Raw genomic sequence first — 9,983 nt, forward strand, 5'->3', positions numbered from 1 at the left:
CTAAAAGGGTTCTGATTTTAATGCTAGAGTTACTGTCTATACGATGATTCATGGGAATAGTTCTTTCAAATCCTTCCCTTGCTGACATCAGTCAGTTTCATCTTTTCCTGAATGTGCTGCTGGCTATACATAAGTGATGAATAGAAGGGAATGAGTTTTGGGGATATGTTGCAAGGAAATAGATTGGTAGCTCTGCTTCCATTTCCATTGCCTAAGAAGAATTCCCAATATTTTTGGCCCTTTCATAGACCTCTGACTCGATTAGCATCAGCAGGGAGGGACATTTAATTGGTTTTTCTCCTTTTTAGAGAGAAGCTAATGAAAAAGTTTCACCAGAATCAGAGCAGGCTGCGTAACAAGAAGAGCGTCATGGAAAGGCGCCAATCCTATCCTCTTAGTATTGCTAGTTGTGATTGGACTTCAATGAAATGTGTCAACTCTGTGTTCCTGGGTATCACATCAGTAACAGGTACTTCACCTGCTGTACTTCTCTCCTAAAGCTAAGAACAGAATCCCAAATAATCTTGATTCCAAGGTCCCAATTCACCCTGTGATGCTGACAGGTGAAAAAGGAGTGGAAGGTGCACCAGTAAATGAACTTGAATGGCCTATCTAAATCAGCGGCCACTGATTTCCTGAAGGCCTTAACAGGTCAGTTGCCCCTATTTTTCTTGGGGTTCTTTTATTCTTTGGTCATGTTTTTCTTGGGATTCTTTGAATCCTTCCACACCAGTTCAGCCTCTGCTCTCAAATCCTTTGCTGTCATTTAAAGTATCTCAAGAGCCTGGAAACCTGTTGTCTTTATTTATCAACCCATTATTCCCTTCCAAAGGTTGTTTGCCTCAAGTCTCATTCTTGCTGATTTTCTGCTAGTTCATTGTCAGATGGCAGCAGGTGTTCTGTAAGAGCAAGTACACGATCGTATAGCTTGCTTTACTTTTGATTTGGCCTGTCTAGAAAATGGAATGACTGAACATCTCCAACAGGATTTTCTCTCCCCATTGTGTTTCACCGCAAGGGCAGATGCCAATCATCTACCTAAACTCTTGGTGGTGAAGAAACTAGTGGTATGCTGTTGCATATAGGTAGAACTTTCCGAAAGGAAGGCCTTGTAAAACCATGGCTGAGGCCCGTTACTTTGGCTAAGTAGAAAATGACTAGGGGAAAGTGAGACAGCTGAATTAGAGGTAGATCAAGAAGTTCTAGAAGCATTGCGTGTTCACAGCGTGGGGTATGACGGTTGGTTGAATTATGTTTGTTGTGGCTTAAAGCTATGCAAGTGATAAAGGCCTGATTGCTTCAAAGGCCTGGCTTTTGCAAGAAAGTGGCTCTCCTTTGCACCTGCCTGGGGACTCTGCGTCACTACAGACCCTCACGCCCAGTTTGCCAATGAGATGATGAGTAGGAATGTTGCAGAGCTGCTGTGTGCATATGAAAGGAATGGCAGAGAGTGAAGCCGTGGACAATTTCTGGGCTATAGTACAATGCTGCTGCATTGGTGCCAGTTTAGTCGGTTTTCCATCAGTGGCATTTCTGTCTAGAAGTACACTGCCCAGAGTCTTTCTAGCATTTGATGCCATTTCCTTACTGCCATTAATACCTTCCTTCAGTTTCAAGGATGAGAGAATCTTTACAGGATTTTGAAGATCCCTGTTAGGAAACACTATGCCAGAGGAGTCATCACTCCCTTTTCTTTTGCCTCCTTTGTAATTTTTATAGACTCATTTCACATTTCTGCTAATGGCAATAAGAATACTGAGACTACTTAGCAGGGTTGACGCTCTCAGCTGCTTTCCTCTTTCCTACTGCTTCATACCGTATGTGACTTGATGGCCTCGTTTTGCAACCAGCATTTTGCTGTGGTTTGCTAAAACCTGGCATGCACTGCCAACTCACAACTTGTGTGTTGGCATTTCAGGGGCTTTGATGGGTTCCTTTCTGAGATTGCCATGCACTGGACTTTCACAGTCACAAAGACTTCATCCACCATCGGTCGAATTTCAGTATTTAATGCTCTTTCCTGGAATGTAGGCAACCTAGCAGCAAGTACTAAATTCGTTGCAAGCCCTGTCTTCCCAAAGGACCATTCAAAAAGTTTGCTTTTCCCCTCTGACCAATCTGCCAGTATTTTGATGGAGAATTTGCTACCTTAATAGAACCTCTTAGAAGGGATCTCATGGCAGACAACATCTCAGGCTTTCTTGAAATACTGGCTCCTTTGGATCTCAATTCCATTCAGAGTGCATTTAAGATTTTTTTTCCACTGAAGCCATTCAACAATGCCTCTTCTCTTATAAAATGTGATGCAGGTGAGAAAGATGGATCCCCGTGAAAGGTTCTATTGATATCAAAATTCGTGCCCAATGGACTGTGCTGGTGGAAATCAAATACTAGTCTAGTATTTTGAATCCAAATAATTCCTCCCAATCAGGCCCGACAGGATTGTTTGGCTTTGAATCTGAGCACGTGGACAGTAGTGGATGGTCCACAGGTTGAAAACAGTGTCGATTCTTCTCCTTCTTTTCATTGATAGCTCAGAGACTGAAAAGGCAGCTACAAAATTTTAAATACATCCCTACAGATTCAAAAACTGTTCTTCTTAATTTGCATCTCCACCATAACAACAGATGCTTAGAGCTAAATTACCAATGGGAATTTTATAGCTTCTCAGAAATGAAACAGGACCTGGCTAATGGGCCTTAGCAGTAGCTACAAGTTTTTCAGCACAAGGCATCTCAAAAGCATTTTAACCTTACAGTACTTTTCTGTCTTATGCTTTCATCTCAAGGATGCAGGAAAAAAACAACAAAAAAAAAAACAACAAAACAAGAAACCCCACCAAATTGATAATAAGCAAAATCAGTGACATATATAGAAACAGATCCCATGGTTTTTAACTTCCAAACTTGTCTTCTCAGCACACTCTCTACAATGGAATTGTTTCCCTATCTGCCTTGAAACATTTTGCAGCAAAAACACTCTAAGGCCCCTGCTGGGTGTTTTGTTCAAAAATCACTTCTTCTGGTTTTCTGTCCATAAGCGGAGTAACGTGGCTGTGCTGGCAGCTGACCAAAGGAGGTAGGAAGAGTAATCATCACCCACAACACTGGGGCTAAAGAAATTTCCACAGAAAATTACCTGCCCTATTACTTGTTCACGTGTTGGGTTGAACGTTCAGAATCTGTTTCCATTTTCCCCATTCATAGAATGTTCTATTTCACAGAATTCCAGCCCCTCAACCATCAGTCCTGCCAGAACTGCCCGCCATAGGGGGCTGTCATAGGGGATCTGCTAATGTCCACTGACTCTTACCAGTATAGTGCTTGTCACTGTTGCAGATCAAGAACTTCTGAATAGTTTGGATTCATGCTCTTTGAGGGGTTGAAAAGAAGAAAAGAATGACTAGATATTTCCATGATCAAATCCCCTGATGGAATAAAAATAGGAGCATAATAAATGTATTCATTGTTCTAAGAAGGGAGATGAAGGCTCCAAATGATTACTTGCATACTTCCTGTTCTAAATCCCTTGTTATCTGGCAAATTGCAAAAGATTCCAGGCTTTTGCCAAAATGCAAACCAGGTTAAAATGTGAAGCCTTACAGTTTACTGGATATAAAACTTCATCATCCATTTTTAAATCTTTGAGATTGTTATGTACTTCCTATTACTACCCTGAGGTTTAGAGCTGTAATTCAGAGAGAAAAGAATGATATCTTGAATTCATTCTAGCAAATCGGCACTCTCATCTTGTCGGCACTCTCTCCTCTTGGTTTTCACTTCTGAAACTCTGTACGGAAGAGTGCATTAATGCATAGAGCTCTGCATCAATTCTTTACAACCGTTTCCCCTGTAATTCTTCTTTCAAGGCAAACCTATAAAAATCCACACTTTCTTACCCCACTTCTAAAATTCTATTGAGAAGCAAAAAAAAAAACAACCCATCAAACCACTAAATCACTGCTCCAAAAAAAAAAGCAGTCCATTAACTGCTTTCTTAACAGGTTCTTTACCTTGTATTAATATGGCAACCTTTTCTTGCTCTTCTAGATTAGAACCAAATTCTTACAGCATATAAGGAAACATAGGTTTACAGTATCTGATTCTTAGATACAGAAGTCCAGCAAGGAGTTCAGACCTCAAAAGAAGTGTCTGTACAACGAGATTCAGCACAACGTTGAGACATATTAGCTATTTTTCAAGAAAAGCGGCCAAACTGAAACTTTTTAGACTTCTCTACAATCATGCGTGCCTGCTTCCAGAACCTGACCTTCGTTGCTGGAAACTAGCTGCAATGTTCCTGTAAACAATGCTGTGAATGTAGGACATCGTCATTCTTCTCTTCCATTGAAAACCTCAAGTGGAGTCGCGTCACTTCTCTTCAAAATTCTGTATTTCCTTGCAAACTGGTCAAATAAGGATCAATAAAGCGTTCTGTTCATTCAGTTTAAACCTAATGTTCAAAATGAAAAAAAAAAAAAATCCATTCAGATATGGTCTGCAATAATACAGTAGAAGAGAAGATGAACCAGACTGGCCTACAACAGAAAGAAGTGAAGCAGAATTTGGGAATTTGGAAGACCTTATGATGAATAATTCAAATAAATAAATAAAAAAAATATTGCCTGCCCAAATTCAATCAGTGATGCACAGACAGAGAAAAAGTACTAATTATTACTAATATGTCTTTCATTCTCAGACAAGAAGTTCAATGATCCTCTTGAATGCACGGAAGATTCTTGGAAAAGACAGCAGCCTTCTTCTTCACAACATACTCCTCAGAACTCCAGGAGACAAATCATTTGAGCTGTGAGGATCTTTCTCTCTGTAAAACTCCCAGAGCATAGCCAATATTCTATTCCTTTAGGGATCCTCGCCTCCCTGAGGGAGTGCTGGATAGTCTACATCCCGGTACATCAGCCAGACACTCCACCTTATTTCCCATGGCTACTGCAGCAAGGACATCATCTACACTGGCTTTCTAGCCAAAATAGATGCAAGGCACAACAAAGAACATAGCCAAAACCTTGAGCACAGCTTATGGGTTTTGAATGAAAAATCTCAGGATGGCAATACTGGATCTTCTGATCCAAACCATCAGGAAACATTTCTTTAGAGGTGTTGGGAAAGATGAAAGTTTGACAAGAAAGTCTCACAGATATGTATGCTTGGCAGAAAGATTTTTCAATGTGGAGTCTGAAGAAGGAATAGAGTTGGAAGCAAGTTTTGATCTAGAAGAAAAGAATTGCTGAGCCAATCTTACTGGATAACCGAGGAGACGTTCGTTAGAAGAGGGTTTTATGACTTACAGCAAAGGATAAACCCACCCCAAACAAGAAGATGTTTTTACCAAGCAGGAAGCTAGCACAGGCAAACAAGTCAGCAAATGCTGCAAGCAGAAAAAGCTCTCCAAATTTTCCACTGTCAAGAAAACTGAAAAACAACTTTCCACTTCAACTGTAATATACTGACTTTTAGTGGGTGGAGAATAGCAACATATGGTAATTAGAGTCGTTAGGATAGGCTATAGATAATAGTTAAGGGATAGATTGGTTCTACTGTATGAAGATGCTCAGCAAAGTGCCAAAACCAAAGGGTCTCCAGGCCTGCCTGCAGCTAGAGCTGACAGCTGTAGGCACAGGCTCTGTTGCCCACTACCCTGGACTGCTGCAACGTCTTGGATGGAATAAACTGCATTTTGGAGAGCCGCCTGGACTCTCACATCCCTCCTTTAGGCTCTTCCATGGAGGTGAAAAAAGCCTCTGGGTATTGTACAAAAAAACAGCTATGTAATCTAGAGTTGCATGACCCAATATTTCTATTGAACTGGAACAAGTTTTATCAATATTATGGATCCACTTCTTTTCAGTGCGTTTGGTCAAAAACATAAAGCATCGTTTAAAAGACATTCTTGGATGCGTAGTAAGTACTACGAATTAGTTAAGGTGTTGGTTTGGCATGGCTTGGTTTTTGGTGGGGAGGGAAGAAGCCAGCCACAGAAGTGATTTTTTGTGCAAAGCTCCTAGAAGCTTCCTCCATGCCTGGCAAAGTGAATCCCTGCTTGGCACTAAGAACAGACATGCTGCTGAGCCAATTACAGAAGCTGATATCGCCTTAGTGATATATTGAAGAAGGAAATCAAAAGTGCAGCCAGTTAACCTTGAAGTTGGGAAATTTTTAGGTTGGCACCTCTTCTGCTTTGAAAGCCCAACCAGTGAGACTCTCTGTTGCAGTGTGTGTTTATTATTGTACTGCAGTTCTAGTAGTCCGTTTTCTAAGCCTTCCTATTTTGTGCTGTTATAGCATATGTTATTATGAATGGATTGTTCCTTTCCCCCCAGTATTGTTGGCTTTTGCCCAAGCTGTCCCTCTCCCCAAAGACCTGCCCTTTTGTTCCCTGTTCCTTCTCCCACTGAACATCAACCCCTCCCCAAGCCTGCCCCTTTCTCTAGAAACTTCCCTCTCAATTTTGTACCCTTCAAAACCCCATTGGTTTCTTCAAGTTATTCTCCTCCCCTGTAGTCCCCCTACTGGTTTCAACATTGTATTCCCCTCCTTGTCTTCCACCCCCAGTTTCTCCCAGTTGGTTAAAGATTGTATCCTCCCCTGGGACCTTCCCCCCATTTAGAAGTTGATGGGTGCCTTTGAATCAGTGTCTTTCTGTCCTTGAGCCTCCAGGGAGTAAACTGAAAAATATGCAGAAGACCTCTCCCTGTTCCTTGTCCCTGCCCTCAGCGCAGTTCTATCCCCAAGGCAGTCCACCTGTGCCGTAGAACAGCTGTGCCCTACAGCTGCAGCCCGGATTCGACAGCTTTCTTGGGGCGGCCCACTCTCGCTGTCGGTGTCGGGAGCTAGTTGGGCTGAAGAAATCCAGCACCGCAGCAAGACTCCAAGTCAGAAATCCAGTTTATTAGGAAAAGGGGGAAAAACCCAAATCCATGCAAGAGTACAAAAGAAAAACCACTGACAGAGTCAGAATACAAGCTGACGTCCTGCTAGTTAGGGTGGTGAAAGCAGTTTGGATGAAATGGTCTTGTTGAAGTGGTGATTCTGTAGAAACCATCTGGTAGCTCTCGTCCTCTGGAAAACCAGTGGCTAAGGGTGGCCCTTCCTCTGGCAATGCAGTAGAAATGGTGCTTCTTGCCTTCCAAAACCCAGATGATATCCAGGTGGGGATGCTTAGCTCCTACCCCCTGGGCAGAGCATCTCCCAATGGGCTGATAGCATTCTGAGTCATGATGTGGGTCCTTGATTACCCGTGAAACAGAAATGGCTCCTGGAGGGAGTTATCTCGGAGTCATGTGGCAAGACATTGATGGGCCCATTAACAGGAGAGAAGGAAAAAACGATGCCACCCCTGGTTTCCGCAGTTCTTGAGGGTGGGACTAGGATGCATTTTGATATTGTAAGCTAGGACAATACAGGATGCAGGTTTTTGCATTTGCAGGAAGTTTGTATGGATTTGAAAAGTATCCTCATAGCAGAAGCACAAAAGTATTCTCATACCCCTTTGAATCATCTTCAAATGAAGCAATTCTCCCAATAACCTAAGGCATGAATGACTTGCAAGTGAGTTGAAGGAACACGGCAAAGATAAGTAGTGTTCAGCTGCAGAGAATTGTTTAGGGACATCATACCCTAATATTTTAAATCAGAAAGCATGGATGGACGGGTCTTTTTTCCTTAGTTGACTACAGAACCAAGGGTCCTTTGATAGAGGGTGTTTGGATTTAGGATGACACTGGCAACTAAGAGCATGGCTACACAGAAGGTGCTACTTTTAGACCAGAACATTCAACTACTAAAGGCAGATAGGAGAATAGCTGATTAGTGACAGCTCCGACAGGAGGAGTCTGCAGCTTACCCCGTGGGAACAATAGTAGCACGTTTCAATTTTAGAAAACCATTCATTTCAGAGGACCAAGCATCAGTGAAAAGAAAAGGTCGAGTAAAGACATCCTAGTGCTCTTCTGATCAGAAGCATCTTCCTCCATATGAGAGTATTTAGGAAAGGACAGTGCGTTCATAAGGAAAGGTGTGCCAGTTACAAAACCTGCAGAACAAGGCAAGACAAACTTATATATTTTATTTGCTATTTTTATTTCACCTGCTAAAAAATGATTTTTTTTAAGACTGAATTTTATGAATTCTGCAAAGCTGTCTTTTTGAACGTCTTCCTACCCGTATTAAACACCGAGGTGACTAAGAGAGCAGCAGTGGAAGGAAAGCTGGTCCATCTCCCCCTCCTTGTAGCTTTAGGCCAGTGAGCGATTAGAAGTTGGTCACTTCATTTGAGATAAATAGCTTTACCAAGAGAGAATATTATCCAGCCTTGATCTTTCCTTTGGAGCTGATCCACTTTGTAGTCATGAATTCTTGACTCGGTTGGGGAAAAACAATGGCATTACGGCCATGGATGTTAGAGTGCGCTGATGGGAAATGAAGTTTTCATCTTCCGGTCCTTGCTTCAGTAAATATTCCAAATTCATCAGAAAGAAAATTCGAAGACCAGGAATCCCCACTCAAATGACCTACTTCAAATAGTCTGCACGCATAAGAGACATCAAGCAGGTGCTCTCATCTGTTAGGGGAATACCCAGCCAGTATATTATTGTCTAGCTAGGAGGCAATAATTTTGGAAATCATTGAATTTTTTGTATTGCAAGTGAATGGTCAACACATTTTATTACTGGATAAGGTAAAATCATGTCTTCTGCATCCTTTCAGAGAGGAAGCTTACCTGGATCTAAAGCTGCTCAGCTCCATGATGGGATGCTTTGTCTTCAAAGGGAACTCTAGTCCTTGTCCTTTTGGATTGCTTCCATAGCTTTTCACTCACTCTTCAAGTACCTGTTAAAATGTCCTCTTATCCCATGCAAATTTTTATGGGCATAGTCACTGAATTGGGAAGTATTCCATAAAGTCCACAGGCCTTGTTGAGACGGATGCACAGGTCTCAAGGGTGTTAGCAGATGTTATTCTGAGGCCACTCCTGATCATGTTGGATGGATCATGGTGACTGAGGAAAGTGCCCAAAGACTGGATGAAAGCAAATGTCACCCATCTTCAAAAAAGGCAACCAGGAGGACTCAGAAAAGTACAAGCCAGCCAGCCTCATTTTGATCCCCAGGAAGTTGATGGAGTAGCTATTCCTGGAAAGCATTGCCAGGCACACCAAGGAGGACAGAACAAATGTAGTCAGCATGGATTTACCAGGGGAATTTGGTGCTTGACGACTTTTTAAACCTATCCGGTGAATGAACTTGCCTGGTAGATGAAGAGAATATCATCTGCCTGGGCTTCAGGGAAGTTTTTGATGTTTATCTACATGGCAGCAGCACACATACCTATGGGAAGGAATAGTGCAAAGAGCAGGGAACCAGTGTCTTTTCAATGATGCTCAGTGAAAAGACAAGAGGCAGTGGGCACACACTGCAATACAGGAGATTGCCTCTGAGCACCACAAAATTATTTTTTACCGTGACGGTGACTGAACCATGGCACAGAGTGTCCAGAAAGATGGTGGAGTCTGGATCATTGAAGACATTAAAAGTAGGCCCAGATATAATCCTGAGCAACAGGCTCTAGGTATCCTGGTTGAAGCAGGGGGATGGGACTTGGTGAGCCCCACAGAGCCCTTCCACCCTCATTCATTCTGTGCTAGTGAATTCTCTTAGAGATGCATTTCAAGGACTGGCATGACAAAGCTCTGTGCAGAGTGAGATCCAAATGGACATGGGATTTAAGTTCCTTAAGTAGTGTTCAAGAAGAATGTAAAACTCCAGGAAACCTGTCTCTTCCATAACTGAATCCCTTCCATGGGAAAATTCCCCAGCTCTAGAAAGATCCTCTGAGACGCATGCTTAAGACTGACACTGGCAGAGCAAATTTCTCCCTATGCGTGTCTAAGACCAGTTAGGATCTTTACCAAAAGTGTTGTCAACGTAGTCACAGAAGGCATATTGTTAAGAAGTGACAACTTAC

The sequence above is a fragment of the Haemorhous mexicanus genome, chromosome 13 (assembly GCF_027477595.1).
Source record: "Haemorhous mexicanus isolate bHaeMex1 chromosome 13, bHaeMex1.pri, whole genome shotgun sequence".
Classification (NCBI taxonomy): Eukaryota; Metazoa; Chordata; class Aves; order Passeriformes; family Fringillidae; genus Haemorhous; species Haemorhous mexicanus.